We start from the raw sequence: 19,315 nt of genomic DNA, 5'->3' as shown, positions 1-19,315 counted from the left end.
ATGGGATGACAGGCTGTAAGCCTATTTCAGTTCCTTTGGAGCAGAATGTGAAGTTGAGCACAGATGCAGGTGAGCTTCTGGAAGACCCTACTATGTACAAACGCATAGTAGGAAGTTTGATTTACATGACTATTACCAGGCCAGATTTGAGCTATGCTGTTGGGTTGGTAAGTCAGTTTATGCAGGCTCCAAGGAAACCGCATTTGGATGCGGCTAGACGCATACTCAGGTATGTGAAGTCCACATTGCAGTATGGACTATTTTATGAGGCTAGGGTTCAGATACAGTTGCATGGATACACTGATGCTGATTGGGCTGGTAGCATTTCAGATAGGTGATCTACCAGTGGATATGTGTTCTCTTTTGGGAGTGCTGCAGTCACTTGGAGCAGCAAGAAACAGCCTACAGTTGCCTTGTCAAGCACAGAGGCTGAGTACAGGGGTGCAGCAATGGCTACATGTGAGGTAGCTTGGTTGCATAAGCTACTCTATGATATGCATCAGTCTACAGATGGGCCGGTTGTCATTTATTATGACAACATGAGTAGTATACATTTGGCAAAGAACCCAGTCTTTCATGCCAAAACAAAGCACATTGAGGTGCATTATCACTATGTGCGGGAGAAGGTTTTACTAGGTCTTATTGATCTAGTTTATGTCAGCACAGAGGATCAGGTAGCTGACATATTCACGAAAGCATTGGGCATAGAGAAGCTGCGCAAGTTCAGAGACCTGCTTGGTGTGCAGGATTTGGGATTGAGCTCGAGGGGGAGTGTTGAGATATCGAGCTCCACTCAAGATATGCCAGGGTGACCATTGTGTACTTATGTCACCGACTTGTTAGCTGGAGATGCGGTTGGTACACCGCCCACGAATAATAGCTGGATGACAGCTATCCTTATCTACACTAGTTCGTGGCTTAGTTAGTATGCCACCTTAGCTAGTTGAGTTTGGTTTTGAGACCCACATATTGTAAAGAACAAGGGAGAGAGATAGGAGACTCAAGTTCAGCTTTCTTCACAACACACAAAAGAGAGAGGACACAAGGTTGGAGGGTGAAGCCTTTCTTCACTTTTGCACACAACAACCATACAATAGAAGAGGGAAATACCCTATATGTCAAACCCTAGAATACGTGGTTCATATGTGAACCCAAACCAAAAACATACGTGGTAGTCTAACTACACCACGAGTACAACTAACATAGGCGGTGACATAAATGATAGTCATCCAGGAGATATATCGGGGGTAGAGCTTGATATCTCAACACTCCCCCTCAAGCTCAAATCCATCTCACGTAAAAATATCAGCCACCTGCTCCTCTGACATAGACAAGATCAATCTCACCAGCTAGAACCTTCTCTCTCACAAAGTGATAATGCACCTCAATGTGCTTTGTTCTAGCATGATAAACTGGGTTATTAGCAAGCATGATGCTGCTAATGTTGTCACAATGAATGACAACTGCTGCATGAATTGACTGTCCCATATCTGCAAGTAGCTTCCGTAACCAAGCTACCTCACATGTAGCCATTGCTGCACCCCTGTACTCAGCCTCTGTGCTCGACAAGGCAACTGTTGGCTGCTTCTTGCTGCTCCAACTGATGGCACCACTCCCAAGGGAAAACATAAAACCACTAGTAGATCTCCTGTCTGAGACACTACCAGCCCAATCAGCATCTGTGTATCCATGTACCTGTAATGCACACCCAGCTTCATAAAACAGTCCATAATGCAATGTGGACTTCACATACCACAGTATGCGCCTAGCCGCATCCAAATGTGGCTTCCTCGGTGCCTGCATAAACTGACTCACCAGCCCCACAGCATAGCTCAAATCTGGTCTGGTTATAGTCATGTAAATCAAGCTACCTACTATGCGCCTGTACATAGTAACATCTTCAAGAAGCTCACCTGTCTCTGCATTGAGCTTCACATTCTGCTCCAATGGAACAGAAATAGGCTTACAGCCTGTCATCCCATATTTGGACAGCATGTCCAAACCGTATTGCCTTTGCAACAGCCATATCCCACTCGAGGATCTAATAACCTCAATGCCCAAGAAGTAACGCAGCTCTCCCAAATCCTTCATCTTAAATTTCTGCTTCAACAGCAGCTTCACTTCATTAATGTCTGCATCACTATCACCTGTAATAATCAAGTCATCAACATAGATGACTATAAGCACAATCCCTCTGTTTGTCCTTTTCACATAAAGTGAAAAATCTGAATTGGAAATCTGAAATCCAATAGTGACAAGATATTGCCCTATCTTGTCTGACCATGCCCTCGGCGCCTGTTTTAAGCCATACAAGGCTTTGCGCAACCTGCATACAAAATCGGGGTGTGAATTAACCTCATAACCTTGTGGCTGCATCATATAAACCTCTTCCTGCAAATCACCATGCAAGAAGGCATTTTTCACATCCATCTGATGCAAAGACCATCCCTTTGCAGCAGCCATAGCAATTACTGCTCTCACGGTTGCCATCCTTGCAACTGGGCTGAAAGTTTCCTCATAGTCAATTCCATATGTCTGCGCAAAACCTTTGGCAACCAATCTTGCCTTGTACCTGCTAACAGACCCATCAGCATTGTGCTTTACTTTGTAAACCCACTTGCAGCCAATAGCCTTCTTACCATGAGGCAAAGGCATCAAATCCCAAGTGTGGTTTGCATCCAAGGCAGCCATCTCTTCGTCCATAGCTGCTTCCCAATTTTTATGCCCTACTGCATCCTCAAAACATGTGGGCTCTGGCTCCTCTAGAACCTTGACCATATAAGCATAGTGATGTGTTGTATACCCATCATATCTCAGCCTGTCAACTGGATACTTAATACGAGTGGACCTCCGTACAACTGGATCAGTTGCAGGAGTCTTTAAATCATGCCTGCTTTTCCTTGCACCAGGTGTAACAACAGAAGGAATCCCAAGTTCCTCATCAAGGCTCATTTCAGAGCCGCTTGACTCTCCATCAACATGAGAGCTACCAGCAGACACATCAAACACTGGAGCATGGTCTACTTTTTCTTTTCCCTTATGTGATACCTGCACAACACTATCAGGGCTGCCATGTGACGATTCACTAGATCTCAATCTCCCTGTCCATGCATTAGATCCACTAATAGAGGACTCTCTGGGTCCACTCAAGGCTTGAGATTGCTGCTCTGCATTTATTGCAGCATTCCCATTTCCTGCATCTGCATCTCCTACCATAACAGTTGGTGCATACCAGCTGCTCATTTCATCAAAAACAACATCTCTGCTCACTTGCATTTTGCGGGTGGAAGGGTTATAACAGCGATACCCTTTCTGGTGCAGAGCATATCCAATAAAGATGCATTTTTCTGCCTTTGGATCCAGCTTTGTTCTCTTCTCATCAGGAACATGAACATAAGCTATGCAACCAAATACCTTCAAGTGAGAAATATCTGGTTTTTGGCCTGTATACATTTCTTCAGGCGTCATGCCATGGACAGCTGCAGTGGGGGTTCTGTTTATAATATAAACAGCGGTTGCTACTGCTTCAGCCCAAAAATAATCAGGCATGTTTTTCTCATTTAGGATCGCCCATCCTACTTCTGCAATATGCCTGTTCTTCCTTTCTGCAACCCCATTCTGCTGAGGGGTAGACCTGCATGAGTACTTCCTTTGAATTCCCTGTTCTTTCAGATATTCACAAAATTCTTCTGAAAAGTACTCTCCCCCTCCATCAGATCTTAGCACTTTAATATGCACACCTTTCTCTTTTTCAACCATGGCCTTAAAAGCCTTGAAGTGGCTGAACACTTCACTTTTGTGCTTCATAAAATAAATCCACACCTTCCTAGTATAGTCATCAATAAACGTCACATAATAATGGCATCCACCAATAGAAGTAGTTTTGGTTGTCCAAACATCTGAATGGATCACTTCCAAAGGTCTTCTGCTCACCTTAGCATTTTTGGGAAATGCATGTCTGGCCTGCTTACCCATTTGGCATGCTTCACATACCTTTTGCATTCCCTCAACTCTGAATTTAGGCAAACCTGCAACAATGTTTTTCGTTTGCATAGATTTCAGCCTTTGTATATTCACGTGCCCAATGCGCTTGTGCCATATCTCAATATCTGCAATGAACCTCTCCCATGCGCAAACATAGCAGCTTTCACCTCAGGCATATCAACATCCAAGGTGAACATTCTGCCATTTTTGTTGCCTTTCGCAACCAAGCGGCACTTATTTTTCAAGTCCTCAACAAAGCATCCATCAGGATTAAATCTAACCTGCAGACCTTGCTCAACCATCTGGCCAACTGAAACCAGGTTCTTAGTTATTTTTGGAACATGAAGTACATCTGCCAAGTACTTCGTTTTGCCATCCTGCATAGCCAATGGCACTTTACCAACCTGCGTAATTGGGTGCGCAGTATCATCACCTGTTTCAACATAACCTGGCTTATCCAAATTTCTAACATCATGAAACCACTCACCATGACTGGTCATGTGGTTAGAGGCACCTGAATCAACATACCAAACATCATTGCAAGCTGCAGCATCTCCTGACATGGAGTTAACCATATGCTGCATCACAAAAAGGTGCTCATTTCTGTCGTCACCATGCCCACTTGATGATGCATAGTTGCTTTGCTGCAACTTCCCACTTTTGATGTCATTCTGCTTTTTATAGCATGTATTCTCCTTGTGTCCAGGCTTTCCACAATAATAGCATTCTGTGCTGCTATTTACTTGCTGGTTCCTTTGCCATGAACCACGGCCTCTTTGGCTCCCCCTGCCTCTAGAACTACCACGTCCTCCTCCATAGGACTGGTTTTCCTATTGTTGCTGTTGATTCTGATTTCCTGCACGGCCACCAAAACGGCCTCTTCCTCTACCCCTGCCTCTACCTGTATTCGAGTAGAAAGCACTCTCTTGAGAAGTTGAGGTGGCTGAACCACCATTCCTTTGCTCTTCACTCAGCAAGAGAGCAATAAGTTCCTGAAAATCAGGAAATGTTTCACGGACTCCAATGGATGTCCGAAACTGTGCATAATCTTTCCCAAGACCATTCAAGGTCACGGACACTAAGTCCTCATCATCAACAGGTGCTCCAATGGAGGCAAGAGAATCTGCAAGGCCTTTCACCTTCAAGAAATACTCATTTATATTTAGATTTTTCCTTTGCACATTGTGCAACTCCTGCTTTAGCTGCATCTTTCGTGCTTTGGTATTTGTGCTATACAGCTTCACCAATGTATCCCATGCCTCCTTAGGCGTCTCTACATCCTGTATATGCACAATCATAGAATCTGAAATGCTAACAGACAGCCAATACAGGCATTTTTTGGCTTTTTCATGCCATTCTTTAAAGGCCTTCAATTCAGCAGGAGTGGGAGCAGTACCCAAAACTGGTTCTGCAGTTTCACCACTGATGTAGTCCCAAACTCCCTTTCCCATAAGGAAGTTTGTCATCCTGAACTTCCATGCTTGGAAGTTGTTCTTGTCAAGCTTCTCACTGACAATGGTAGACAGGTTCTCAGACATTTTACAAATCACGAATTGCAACAGCAACCTGTAAACACAGCAAATGCCTCACAAGGGCAAATAGCAAAACTTCTGCGAAAAGCCTCACAGGGGCAGATCTGCAACACTGACGAAAGTGGTATTTCACCACACAGTCACTTCCTAGTGACGATTTTGCATCAACAGGCAACAGGCATGAATCTGCAACTCCCAATATCTCTGCACACAGGCATACGATGCAATTTCTGTGGCACCTTTCCACCGACTAGCCGCGCGGTGGTCGCACAGCAAAAACAGGGCCTTTTTCTGAGTGCCTGCGAAGAACTTCCGCCTCCAAAATGGGCCCCGAAACGGCCTCAAATCAAAAAAATAAAGTCACCAAGGGCTTTGCCCCCCTCCCGCAGCATATACTGTGCTCTCGCCACACCGCGAAGGGCCTCTCAATCTGAAATAGTGCACTCCTGCACTTCTGGCTGTGCTACCTGCAGAGATTTGCTCCCAAACTCGAAATAGGAAAGCAACACTGGTCCTCTTACCAGGACACCATAAACTTGGCTTGCTTTCTTGAGCTCCTTACCACGAACAAGGCTCTGATACCATGTAAAGAACAAGGGAGAGAGATAGAAACTCAAGTTCAGCTTTCTTCACAACACACAAAAGAGAGAGGACACAAGGTTGGAGGGTGAAGCCTTTCTTCACTTTTGCACACAACAACCATACAATAGAAGAGGGAAATACCCTATATGTCAAACCCTAGAATACGTGGTTCATATGTGAACCCAAACCAAAAACATACGTGGTAGTCTAACTACACCACGAGTACAACTAACATAGGCGGTGACATAAATGATAGTCATCTAGGAGATATATCGGGGGTAGAGCTTGATATCTCAACACATATAGGGTTCTTCTATTTCTTTGTACTTGAGTTCTTTTGACTTTCACAACTAAGAAGAGGAAAACTGTTTTCAGCCTCCACCTTTGTGTGTATTCCCCCATTGTGCATGTGAGAAAGCCGCAAGTGAGACTCCTTCCCTCTCTCCCACAATCTTCACAATATTGACATTATTTAATTACTTTCAAATACCTGAGGGGCGCTCTAGTAGCCTAGATATACTGCTCCTCAGTAATCAAGCTATCATCATAGAAGTGCCTCTATGTATCTCCTCTACGATGGTGGTAGTGGTAGGCTGTCTCGACGGGAGTAGGGTACCTGCCCATGATATCAAGCTACAAGATGACACAATTTGCAGAGGGGTTAGTACAAAGAAACAACCTCTCAATAAACTACATAAACAATATAATTTGAGATCGATACTTACAAATTGGGCCTCCCATGATTCAACACCCCTTGCTCCAAAATGCATGCTTCCATATTGCTCCATTTGGATCCTTCATGCCTCCACGTGCTGCAAACTGGGGTCGCACTCTCGTTGCCTTCATTGCTTTCTTCCACTCATGCTTGTAAGTGGTGTGGGGTGGGCCCCTTGGTGGCTGACCTCCCTCGAGCTTGGACTCATTCTTGATGAAGTCATCTTCCTCGGGGGGGGTCACTCATCATATGTAACCCTATCACGTGAGTTCGACAGAAGGATATTTTCTATTCCTAAAATTTACAGAAATAAATATACATAAGGGACTATTTAAAATAATTTTGGAAAAAATTTACAAATTTGTATAGAAAAGGGGTACATTTTATTAATGAAAAAATTTACAGATAAGGGATTTTAAATATAGGCCTTGAACGCACGTGATATAGAGGGTTTATATATAGTGACTCCCCCGAGTCATCTTCTGAAACTCCCCTGAAGTTCACAAACTTTCTAGACTCTGTCGTAACCTCCTCTTTGCTAGTGCCTGCCTCTTAAGTGAAGATCTTTTATTGCTAAGTACCGTAACAGGCCCATTTATATGTGAACTAAACATTGGGGGGATTGGGATACCTAAAGCGAACAGCAGCGAGGGTCTCATCAGCCGACCTTTTTGGATGGTCTTTGTAGTGAATAAAGCAATCTTTGTAGTTGTTAGCAATTACAGAGTGCATGAAGGCCATGATGTCCTTCCCCCGTGCATCCATCAAGATGCCTCCTGTCTGAGTGATGTCATAGTAGTTCATACCATCACCCTCTAGCATGTCTGCATCATTTGAATCATCCCTGTCCCCATCACTACCCCTCCCAAAGCACTGTGCCATGCATCCCCCAATGCTCTCCCTGCTACTATGCTTGCTACCGTGTTGTGTTGAGCTAGTATGCTGGCTAGTCATAGATAGAGAACCAACTCTCGTCAACTACATGGGACTACGCTGACCACTCATAGCTGGAGAACCGAGTCTTGACTGCACGGGAGCATGTCGACGGCTCTGCGATGCAAAAGGGCCTCTTGACGGCATGGGGAAAGGGGCTCGGCTCTATAGGTTGTTGGGCTATCTCGACTCCACTAGGTAATCTTAGCTGGTATGGGGTTGGGGTGGTTTGGAGTCTGTAGTGCCGACTCCGGGGGGGTGTCTAGAGTACTCATCATGTAGCCCAAGACTGGGAGGGTATAACTCCCCAAGACTAGGAGGGTGCCCCAAAAAGTTATATAACTCCCAAAGGATGGTCTCCCGAAGATCAGGTGAGGCTGAAGAGCTTCCTGGCCACATGATGAATTGAAGAAAAGAAAAAAAGAAGATTACTGATGAACTAAAAAAAAGAAGAAAAAAGAGAGAAAAAGTGGGGATAAAAGAGAGAAAAAGAGAGAAGGAAAGAGAGGAGAAAAGAGAGGAAAATAAGAGAGAAAAAGAGAGGAGATAAGAGAGGAATCATCCCCATCCCCACCACTATCCCTCCTAAAGCACTGTGCCATGCATCCCCCAATGCTCTCCCTGCTACTATGCTTGCTACCATGTTGTGTTGAGCTAGTATACTAGCCACTCGTAGAAGAGACTCTCGACTACATGGGACTATGCTGACCACTCATAGCTGGAGAATCGAGTCTCGACTGCACGGGAGTATGTCGACGGCTCTGCAATGCAGACGGGCCTCTTGACGGCATGGGGGAAGGGGCTCGGCTCTGTAGTCGACTGGGCTGTCTTGATTCCACTGGGGTAATCTCAACTGGTGTGGGGTTGGGGTGATTTGGAGTCTATAGTGCCGACTCCTGGGGGGGTTAGAGTACTCATCATGTAGCCTAGGACTGGGATGGTGTAACTCCACAGGACTGGGAGGGTGCCCCAAAAGGTTATATAACTCCCAAAAGATGGTCTCCCAAAGATCAGGTGAGGCTGAAGAGCTTCCTGGCCACATGATGAATTGACGAAATGAAAAAAAGAAGATTACTGATGAATTGATAAAAAGAAGAAAAAAGAGAGAAAAAGTGGGGATAAAAGAGAGAAAAAGAGAGAAGGAACGAGAGGAGAAAAGAGAGGAAAAAAACAGAGAAAAAAAGAGGAGATAAGAGAGGAAAATTACCACGAAAAGAGAAGGAAAGAGAGGATAAAAGAGAGAAGGAAAAAGAGAGAAAAGGTGAGGATAAAAGAGAGAACAAGAGAGAAGGAAAGAGAGGAGAAAGGAGAAGAAAAGAGAGGAAAAAAGGAGAGACAAAGAGAGAAAAAGAGAGGAGAAAAAAAGAGAGAAAAAGTGGGGATAAAAGAGAGGAGAGAGGAAAGGAAAAGAGAGGGAAAAAAAGAGAGAAAAAGTGGGGATAAAAGAGAGAAAAAGTATTAAGGAAAGAAAGGAGAAAAAAGAGAAATGTAGAGGAGAAAAAAAGAGAGAAAAAGAGAGAAGAGAGGAAAATTACCACGAAAAGAGAAGGAAAGAGAGAAGGAGAAAGAGAGAAAAGGTGAGGATAAAAGAGAGAAAAAGAGAGAAAGAAAGAGAGGAGAAAGGAGAGGAAAAGAGAGCAAAAAAAGAGAGAAAAAGAGGAGATAAGAGAGGAAAATTACCACGAAAAGAGAAGGAAAGAGAGGATAAAAGAGAGAAGGAAAAACAGAGAAAAAGAGAGAAGGAAAGAGAGGAGAAAAGAGAGGAGGGAAAGAGATAAAAATTGAGAAGGAAAGATCAGATGAGAAAAGAGACGAAAAGAGAAGGAAAGAGAGGAGATAAGGGAGAATCACTTTTCTTCATTCATGCAATCACTTATTTTCATCATTCAATATGCAATCCTTTTCTTGGAAGTGGAAGGAGAAGGGGAAGGGAAGGAAAATGAAGAAATCTAAGACTATCAAAACATGTCTATATCCACATCTAATAGTGCATCTATAGGCATGGCTGTCTGTTTCCAATTATAGATGCATCTATAGACATGCTATTAGACGTGATCTTAGACACGCTCCGACATACAAACTTTTTTTAGAACCTGAAAAGGACATGCACTAGACACAAAAAAACAATACTAGTACCAAAAACGTTTATTCCCTGCATACGACAAAGGACGAATCCAAAGAGAGAAACTTCCAAAGAAGATCAACCGTCAAGAGACTTACCTTGGATAGAGGTATGGAAGCTTCTTGTCCTTCTTCAAAGCTACTTCTCTTTCTTCTCTTCTTTTGCATAGAGAAGTTGCATGTAGGAGTTGCACGTTGCATGTTGCATCATGTAGGAACTACATGCAGGACATGCATGTAGATCATGCATGTGGGATTCACATGTAGGACTTGCATGTAGAACATGCATGTAGGAGTTGCATGTACAAACTACATGTAGATATCATATGTAGAACATGCATGTAGGACTTTCATGATGAAGATGCATGTTGAGGATTGCTAAGAGACATTTTTCCTAGCCTTATGCAAGTACAAGTGGATCTTTGCTGCTACTCTACACACACATTCTGTTCTACCTAAGCCCATGTTGGCATAGAGACAACATACCCTCGGATCCATTTTATTACCTGCCCTTGGGTTATGGCTTATTATAATCATGGAGTTGGGATGCCATGCGCGTAACCTAGTGGCTGTGGAACTTGTGGCATGCCATTCGATCCTTTTTTCAAGCCTTGGCACCATACAATTTTTGCTCTATTTCTAGGAAGCCTGTATCCACCATTTCTTAAAACAGAGATATGTGGTGTGCTTCTAAGAAGATGACTCTTTGATAGAATCGGCTTGTAGTCTAAGCATCGATTTGCTCATTGGGATTGAAAATGAGTGTAGGCAAATTGCAGTTGATGTGGATGGGGACCTCCAAAATGTATTCCAATGTTTTGTAGAAGATAGCACTTTGACAAAGGATGCAGTCAATGTTGCCACACATTATTTGCTCATGATGTTGAAGTGTTCGGATCAGTATGCCTTGGATGTTCCATTCTAGACCAGAGTATGGCTCGATCATTGGCCAATTAATGGTGCGATCCTCCCCCAAAGTGTGTATGTTGGCCCCCATCTAAGTTGTTGTGGAACTACATAGAACTTGGGATGGTTTTTGAGACATGGAGGTGCACGCAGGTACTCTTTCAAGAAGATTACATCAAAGAGGTTGGGGCAGCAGCAATCAAGTTGGGTATCCAACTTGCTGACCCAAGCTTCACTAATTTGGTGCAGATGTAGGTTCGCAAGGAAGTTGTCTAGGTTCCATCAGGATATGTGCTCGAGAAATCCTTGACATCTGGGGTTACTAGGAAGTTGTATTACGTCCCATCATTGGAATTTGTCATGGGAGTGCGACTTGAATTATCTGGATCTTGATATTCAAAATCAAATATTGGGCCAATTTTTGTTGATGGTAGCACACGTAGTGTCAAAGGTGATGGCAAGGCAGGGAGAAAATCTTGGGACATGGGGGAGAAATATGGAAGACTGTTAGTTGTGGGAGGGAAATCAGTGGGAGGGAGGGAAAAATTGGGAACATGGTTTGAGCAACATGGTAATTGTTAAGTGTAGGATAAGAAAGGGAGGGGAAGCAGTTAGCTATGAGGGGCTAGTAAGTTGGGTTAGTTGAAAGTGGTGAGAGGCATGAGCAAAGAGACAATGGAGTAGATGTCAGGCTAGAGCTCAAGGAAGGCTAAGAGGGTGGTAGCAGCAAGGGAAGTGAGGTTATATGATTGGCATAGAAAGTGGTTAGGTATGTGAAGTTAGATGTGAGATAGGCCATGTCATCCTCTGATACTTCTTTTTGTTGGTACGATGGGATCATCAGTTTGCAAGGGTGGGATGTTGGTTATGTCATGCCATGTAGATAATAGTCATGGCTTTTGTAGCAATGGAAACAAACCAGCAATAACTCTAAGGGGATGACTACCCATGAGGCATACATATGTGCTGAAAGCATTCATCTTGAGTGCTATAAACTCATCATGTGTAGAAAGGCAGAATATATTTTTTTCATCTTCGGATAAGTCTTGGAAAATTTTGCACATAGTTTTTGCCCCTATAGAACTTTCCCATTTGATGTTTGGATGAACGGATATGATGCTGAGTTGGAGGTGATTCCATTGGATAAACACTCATGCTTTTAGTGATCTTTCACTTGTAGAGTAGCCACAAGCTCTTGGTACACCATTGTTCAGGATGGTTTTACCCAGAGCAATCCTACATCAAACCTCAAGCAAATACTTCCATGAAGAACTTCGACACAGAGTTAGAATACAATCAAATACAAGTTTGAATAAATTGCAACTTAGAAATGCATTGTACATAGTAGATACAAAGTAGAAAATGTGTTCCATTCATTTATCATTGTCGGATTACCGTAAACAATTACAGTAAAACTGATAGGCACAACATCATTCCAATATGATTCATCTCTGAGTTCTATTCTATTCACAAGACTCTCTAGCACGAGTCTAGTAGTTACATGTATATCACTAAATAAAATATTGTTAGGATGCTAACTATGACAATCAACCCTTCTAGGTATCATTTAGTACTAAAGCTAACTATAGGTGCCTAATTAACCCCTAACACCTAGCAGTTCTGGTGGAGAGGGTTTTTGATATGTCAAAAACATGTAGATATGAACCCTTTACATTAGGTATTCTTTGTAGAAGTTGAGATCAATACCCAAGCTATCTTCCTAGTGATGAGCTCAAAGTCTTCACCACTATTACCTTCAGTAGACTACTCTATGACATCAGTCTCAGAAGGTTCTTCTATTTTCTTCATAGGTATTTCTGGTCCAAGCACTATATTATCTTGCAAAATACTGAATTAATGAACTCCAATCTTTATCTTTGCTTTAGCTACTAATACATCTATAGTAGATTCTTGTACCACAATCTTTATGTCTCACTCAACATCATCTTCAATAGCTACATCTTTATCTTCAACATATTTTTCTTTATTTGATTTTTTATCTACAACTTGCACATCCAACACAGAAAACTAAAATTCAAAGTTAGTTTTAACATCTGTTGGTTCTTTAAATTTGCTTGGATCCACCGCCTTTGCCTCTTCCAACTATGCTTTTAGTCTTTCATTTTCTGCTACAAGTACATCCACATTGTAAGCAGCTAAGTCCATAAGTCTTTGGGCCCATATGTATCTTGGATACTCATTTGTCATCACTGTCTCATTCAAGCAAAGATTTAGATTCTTCATTGACAACATTTCAGCTTCTAAATCTGAGTCCAGTTCAAGACCCTCTACATCCTCATCCTGTTCTTCCTCTTCTCTTCATCCTTTCTTTGTAGATGAATAAACTCTTTTTTAAGTACTTGTAGCTATCATAGCACTTGGAACTATAGCTCGTGAAGTACTCGCCTTTTGCATTTGACGTTGGGGTTTATTTTTTAGGGGCTCTATCTGAACCATTCTCTTCTTCTATTGACTCCGCTTCAAGTTTACTTACGGGTTGCACTTGTTCTGTTATCCCATGAACTTTGTGCGTTACACCATCTAAGTGAGTAATACCATGAACGAGAGATGCATGTGCATGTCCCGTCTCATCTCATGCATGTCATGTCTCAACCAATGCAATTCCTATCTGTCAGATGTATATCCCTTGTAAGCATCCACGTGTACAAAACCCTCATCCAACACTACACATTCTCTCTCATCCACCCTAGTTCCTCTCTCATTTGTATGACCCTAGACCAAGTCTACATGGCATGTCTCATCCCCTCCTTTCTCATGTGTGGATTCTTGCACCTTAGGTGTCTCATGTGTGGACCCTTGTACCTTAGGTCTCTCGAATGAAGTTGAACCTTATTCTATGGCACCCTGAAAGTATTTAAGGATTATCTTTGAATGCATTTTTCTTGCTTCCTCAATGGGAAATTCCCCCCACACATGTTGGAGGATCTCTAATGTAGGCACCAATTCAAAAAATCTAAGTGCTTTTGGAGACGGCATTAGAAAGTGTATTGCATTTTCTTTGAAAGAAGAACTATTCTATTACTCATTCTTGACTTTGTGTAAATCATCATTGTATTGCTTTCTTTCTCAATTTCTATTTTGAGTAAGGTGCCCCCTTGAATCAAATTGCTCTTTGAGAAAGATACATGCCATGCATGCTAATCTTTCTCCAACACTCTCTGATGATTGTATTGCTTTCTTTCTCAATTTTTATTCTGAGTAAGGTGCCCCCTTGAATCAAATTGCTCTTTGAGAAAGATACATGCCATGCATGCTAATCTTTCTCCAACACTCTCTTTGTCACAACTAAAATGAGATTGCCTTTGCTTAGTACCAAGAACCATGCTTTTTTGGTGGTGTCAACAATGGTCCAGTTTGTGAAGTCCTTTGGGGCATAAAATTTTCCATCATACTTCAATGTCATATCATTGACAAATGATATAGCCTCAAGCTCCATCCTATATTAACGTATAATTAAAAAAATAGATATAAATAATCTATTACTTTGCATGAAAACTATAATTACTTTGATAAATCAAAAGTACAATGAGCCCCATGATACACCTCAAGTTTTCATTCTCCCCAATGGTATAAGTGTCAATTTCATGCTTTGGGAATAGCCTAAAAGACTTTACAAGGCTTAGATACCTGCATAAATGTGGAAAAAAAATAAGGATTTACAATGAACTCGTGGATAGTGTAAAGTGAAATAAAGTACAATAGGATACAAATATGAAGTTTGTCTGATACAATTGCAATATGCTTTGTCCACTCCCACAATTGGTACAACTATAATCTGCTATGTCCACTCCCACAACTGATACAACTATAATTTGAAATATGCACTAATACAACTTTCAATCATCTTGAAATTGTAGGGTTGTTGTGGGTGTGAAACCGCATGTGAGCGAATCAAATGACTCCAATTAGGAACTAGTCGGTAAATTTTAAGCATGGCTTTGATTGATTTTTTTGGAGTTCTCTCTTCTAAGGATAAACTGATCCATGCTAATCTAGACTACACCAACCATCGAAGCAAATAAAATCAAGAAATAATTTCTTTTCCATTGTTCTTCTTAATATGCTTAGATTGTGAGTTTAAAAAAGACAATTACAATTGAGACAAAAAAAATTAAAAATGCGACAAGAATTTTATTTACAAACACTAATTTACTTACAACTAATAAGAACTTAACATTCACATTAATAAGAAGTTAAAATCTCCATAAATTTAAATTTGACTTTATGAAAAATATTAAAAACTAAAAACTAAAATTGACTGCAAACCCTAAACTCTAAACCCTAACCCCTAAACCCTAAACCCTATCCAGTAAACCCTAAACCCTAACCTCCGAACCTTAAACCCTAAGCCCTAAACCCTAACCCCTTATCCCTAAATCCTAAACCCTAAACCCTAACCCTCAAACCCTAAACCCTAAACCCTAACCCTCAAACCCTAAACCTTGACCCCCAAACTCTAAACCCTAAACCAAAACCCAAAAACCCTACACCCTAACCCCCAAACCCTAAACCTAATCCCTAAACCCTAATCCTTAATCTTGGCCTTCTAAACACTAAACCCCAAACCCTAACTCCCAAACCACCCTAAAACCCTAAACCTTAAACCCCTAACTCCCAAACCCTAAACCAATCCCCAAACCCTAAACCAAATCTCCCAAACCCTAAAACCTAAAACCTAACCCCTACACCCTAAACCATTTTTTAATTCAAATTAATTTCACTTAAAGCTAATAATAATTTGAAATTCACATCAATAAGAAGTTTCAATTTTGACAAAGTAAATTCTTATTAATCTGAACTCTAAATTCTTATTAGTTTGAATCAGAAACTTTCAAAATTTATATAAAGTAAAATTTAACTTCATGCAAAATGTGAAATTTAGAAAATAAAGCTTAAAATAAAAAAGGTAAATTTTAAGTAGAAGAAAATTTTAATTCTCCCTAAAAGGAGAGAAACTAAACTAATGTATTGAAAATGAAAGCTAAAAGGCGAGAAATTTCAAATTATACTTTCTATTCCATAAGTTTTAATTGAGAAATTAAACTAGTAGATTGAAAATGTAAGTGAGAGTCATTTTAAATTTTTAAAAAGGCACGAAATTTGAAATTCAAGTTTCCACACATTTGTCTTTTCACACACCAAGGTACAAAGTTTTGTTTTCAAGTTTCCACATGTTTGTCTTTTCACACACCAAGGTTCATAGTTTTGTTTGTTCAAGTTTTGACATTTAATCATTCATATCTTCTCTTTAGCAACCTCTAATCTCCCTACTTGATCGTCGCCTCTACTCCTCTATCCATTGTCACCTCTAATCTTCTTCAATATCTCTCCTCTAATACCCCTCATTTACCTCTTAGCTCCCATATCCCTCCATGAAAAACTCTATCCTCGAATATCCCTCCTTGATCATTGCGTACTCCTTAGTCATTTCTCCTCCTCATTGGTAAGATTTTCTATCTCTATTCCTCATTTCTATCTTTCATTCTCACTCTCTCCCTCTCTCTCGTACTCTCTCTCAATCCCTCCCTCCCTAGATTTTCATCTCTCTCTCTCTCTCTCTCTCTCTCTCTCTCTCGTGCGTGCGCTCTCCTCTACCCTCTCTCTTGTTGGCTATCCTCTCCCTCTCCCTCTCCCTCTCTCTCTTCTCTCTCTCCTCTCTCTCTCATGCGTGCGCTCTCCTCTCTCTCTTCTCTCTCTTTCCTCTCTTCTCCCCTCTCCCTCTATGCAAATGAGAATTCGAAAAGTCACTAATGATCGTATGGATGATAACTTAATCTCATTGGATGGTCCCTACTATGAGGAAGGTAAGGATTTGAGATGGAGCATGAAATTTTTAAAGATTGGAAAGAGTCCACATGTGTTTTAAAATGATAAACATAATGTATACTACAATATCAAAGAATTGAAAGAATATGCCAATGTACCAAGCTCTATTCCTTCAGAGATGGATGATTCCAATGCACTCAACTATAGCACTAACATCTTATCAGGAGTCGATGAGTTCATTGGTACTGAGAAAGAAAAAGATTTCACAAGTGATTCCTTATCCGGAGTGGATGAATTCATTCACATTGAGATCTTGGGCAAAGAAGTGATATCTTATCAAGCATGGATGGCTTCAAGGATACTGATAAAGTTCTTCGAGTCAAACCAAGTAACTATGGAATTATGGAAATCATGCATGACAATATAGTGAGTGATATTCTCTCAGGAGTAGAGGAGTTTCAAGACTATGGAGTTATGAAATCCATAGAAAGTGCATCAATGTGTGATGTTCTCTCAGGAATAGATGAGTTTAAAGATCATTCTAGACACTCTATCACCACTATGACAAATGGTACTACGATTGTATCAAAAGTACGGATGATATCAACAAAGGACTATTCGGTATTTGACTTTGACTGTGAAACAGTTAATGTAAATGGTTCTATGGATGTATCAAAAGCAGGGATGATATCAACAAAGGACTATTCGGTATTTGAATTTGACTATCATAGTGATAAGATCAAGGATGCAACATCTCATGAAAACAAAGTGACAAATAAATCTTACAAGGAAAACTGCACAAATCCAAATAAGGATGTACAAAAGGCCCCAAAATGGACATACAGATGCATGAAACAAAAGGGAATCCAGGTAGATCCAGAAAAGCAACCAAAGAGAGCAATGAATGAAGATGTTATGCTAAAAGCAATGTGATCTGTACATGTTGTAAGCATAGATGTATGCGATCCATTAACTAACATGACATCAAGGGTTGTAGAGAACATGTCTGGCAAAGGAGAGAGAGAAGAAGAAATGAATACCTACTCACGAGATTCTCTTGCTTTCTTGTACATGATAGGAAAGGCGAAGTTCAGGACAACACATAAGGCCTCTTAGAAATGGAAAAAGTATTTGCAATAATGCATATCGCATTATTACATGATTATCACATGGCACATATTGGAATTTGGCTAATAAAACAAAGTATGGAGTAAAATTTAACATTCATGGAACAAAGAAAGGCCCAAAACAAGATATTCAATGGTTGTAACAATGGCAATTTTGAAAGACTACATTCATGAAAATGCTTTACCGCAACCTCATCTATCTGAAATACATCTTCCAATAGGTTTGACAAAAAAAGAAGTATTTAACTCTAATGGAGAAACACAAAGGCAAAGAGGACATGCTCCGGCATCTTTTCATACTTTGTATACTCTTTGGAAAAAGAGCTTTGGACATATTAAAATCTTAAAGAGGCAAAAAATCTCAAAGTGTATCGACTGTGATGATCTAAAGAAGCACTTGAGAGTGCAACATATCCAGAACAAAAAGAAGCATACAAAAAACAAAGAGAATTTCATCATGGACTTGTTTAATGACATTCTCATAAAGTAAACTTTTCATTTGGGAAGGATTTTACATAACACAAAGAACCTATAGACATGCTTGGTAGACGCGCAAAACAGCGGGTGCATCTATAGGCATTGCTTGAGTAGAGAAATTATGAGCATGTCTCATAGCACGTCTAATAGCTTGTCTATTTGCATGTGTATTAACATAATAATTTTAACAAAAACATCAATGCTTTTTTGCAAGCCCACATATACAAGAATTAAGTGAGGTGAGGAGAATGAGACAATATGTAAAATAGTTTTTCCAATATCAATGATGGGCTTTGGTTCAATCTCATCCTCAATGAGATCAACCCTTGCCAAACTATCTACTTCAAAATCGAAACAAGCATTTAGATCTACAAATACATTCAATCCACTACTACTTGTGCCACTCATGTGCTCATCGAAATCAGCATCACCAATGGTAGGCTCGTCCTCATGGGTAATGGCCTCAATATCTGTATCTCCTATCTCATGATCATCCTCGTCTCTCGTATCACGGTCATCATCACGTCCATGGCCATGATCATCCTCCATACACTCCATATTAGTAAATGTACTATACATCACTTTGGAACGTGGCATAATAGGTATGACATGCCACCATCTATTATTATCCACCATTGGTTGATAGACAGCCTAATTCAAACACAAATACAATCATGTTATTTTTCTTGCATCAAATATTTAAAAGCGAGTATTTTTATATGTGTGCACAGTACCTGTTCACATTGTTGCGGTAGTACTAGTGTGTCCTTCCTACTTTGCCAAAACTTTGTGGAGTCAATAGTTACAAAGCCACTTGCATGGCGTTGCATGGCATTTGATTGTTGCATTAGGGCCTCTTTCCACCACGTCCTTAAACCACTTTACATCCAAAACATATACAAAGAAGCATCGAAAGTCAAGCTTAATAATATCTTGGATTATGCCACAATAATCATCCATGGCTCCATTGCCTCCCTCAAAGCTAGCAATGACGCCGCAATCTTGTGTGTTTCTGTTATCATCAATCCGTTGTGTTCTAAAATGCTTGCCCTCACACCATATAGCATTGAACATAGTGCACTACACCAAGAAAAAATCAATTAAATAAGCAATCTAAATTATTGAAAGCTCCTAACTTATGCATAAAATTC

Source organism: Dipteris shenzhenensis, chromosome 25 (assembly GCF_047967505.1).
Source record: "Dipteris shenzhenensis isolate YYH24624 ecotype China chromosome 25, Dip_SZ_1.0, whole genome shotgun sequence".
Classification (NCBI taxonomy): domain Eukaryota; kingdom Viridiplantae; phylum Streptophyta; class Polypodiopsida; order Gleicheniales; family Dipteridaceae; genus Dipteris; species Dipteris shenzhenensis.
This window is presented reverse-complemented; position numbering follows the sequence as displayed.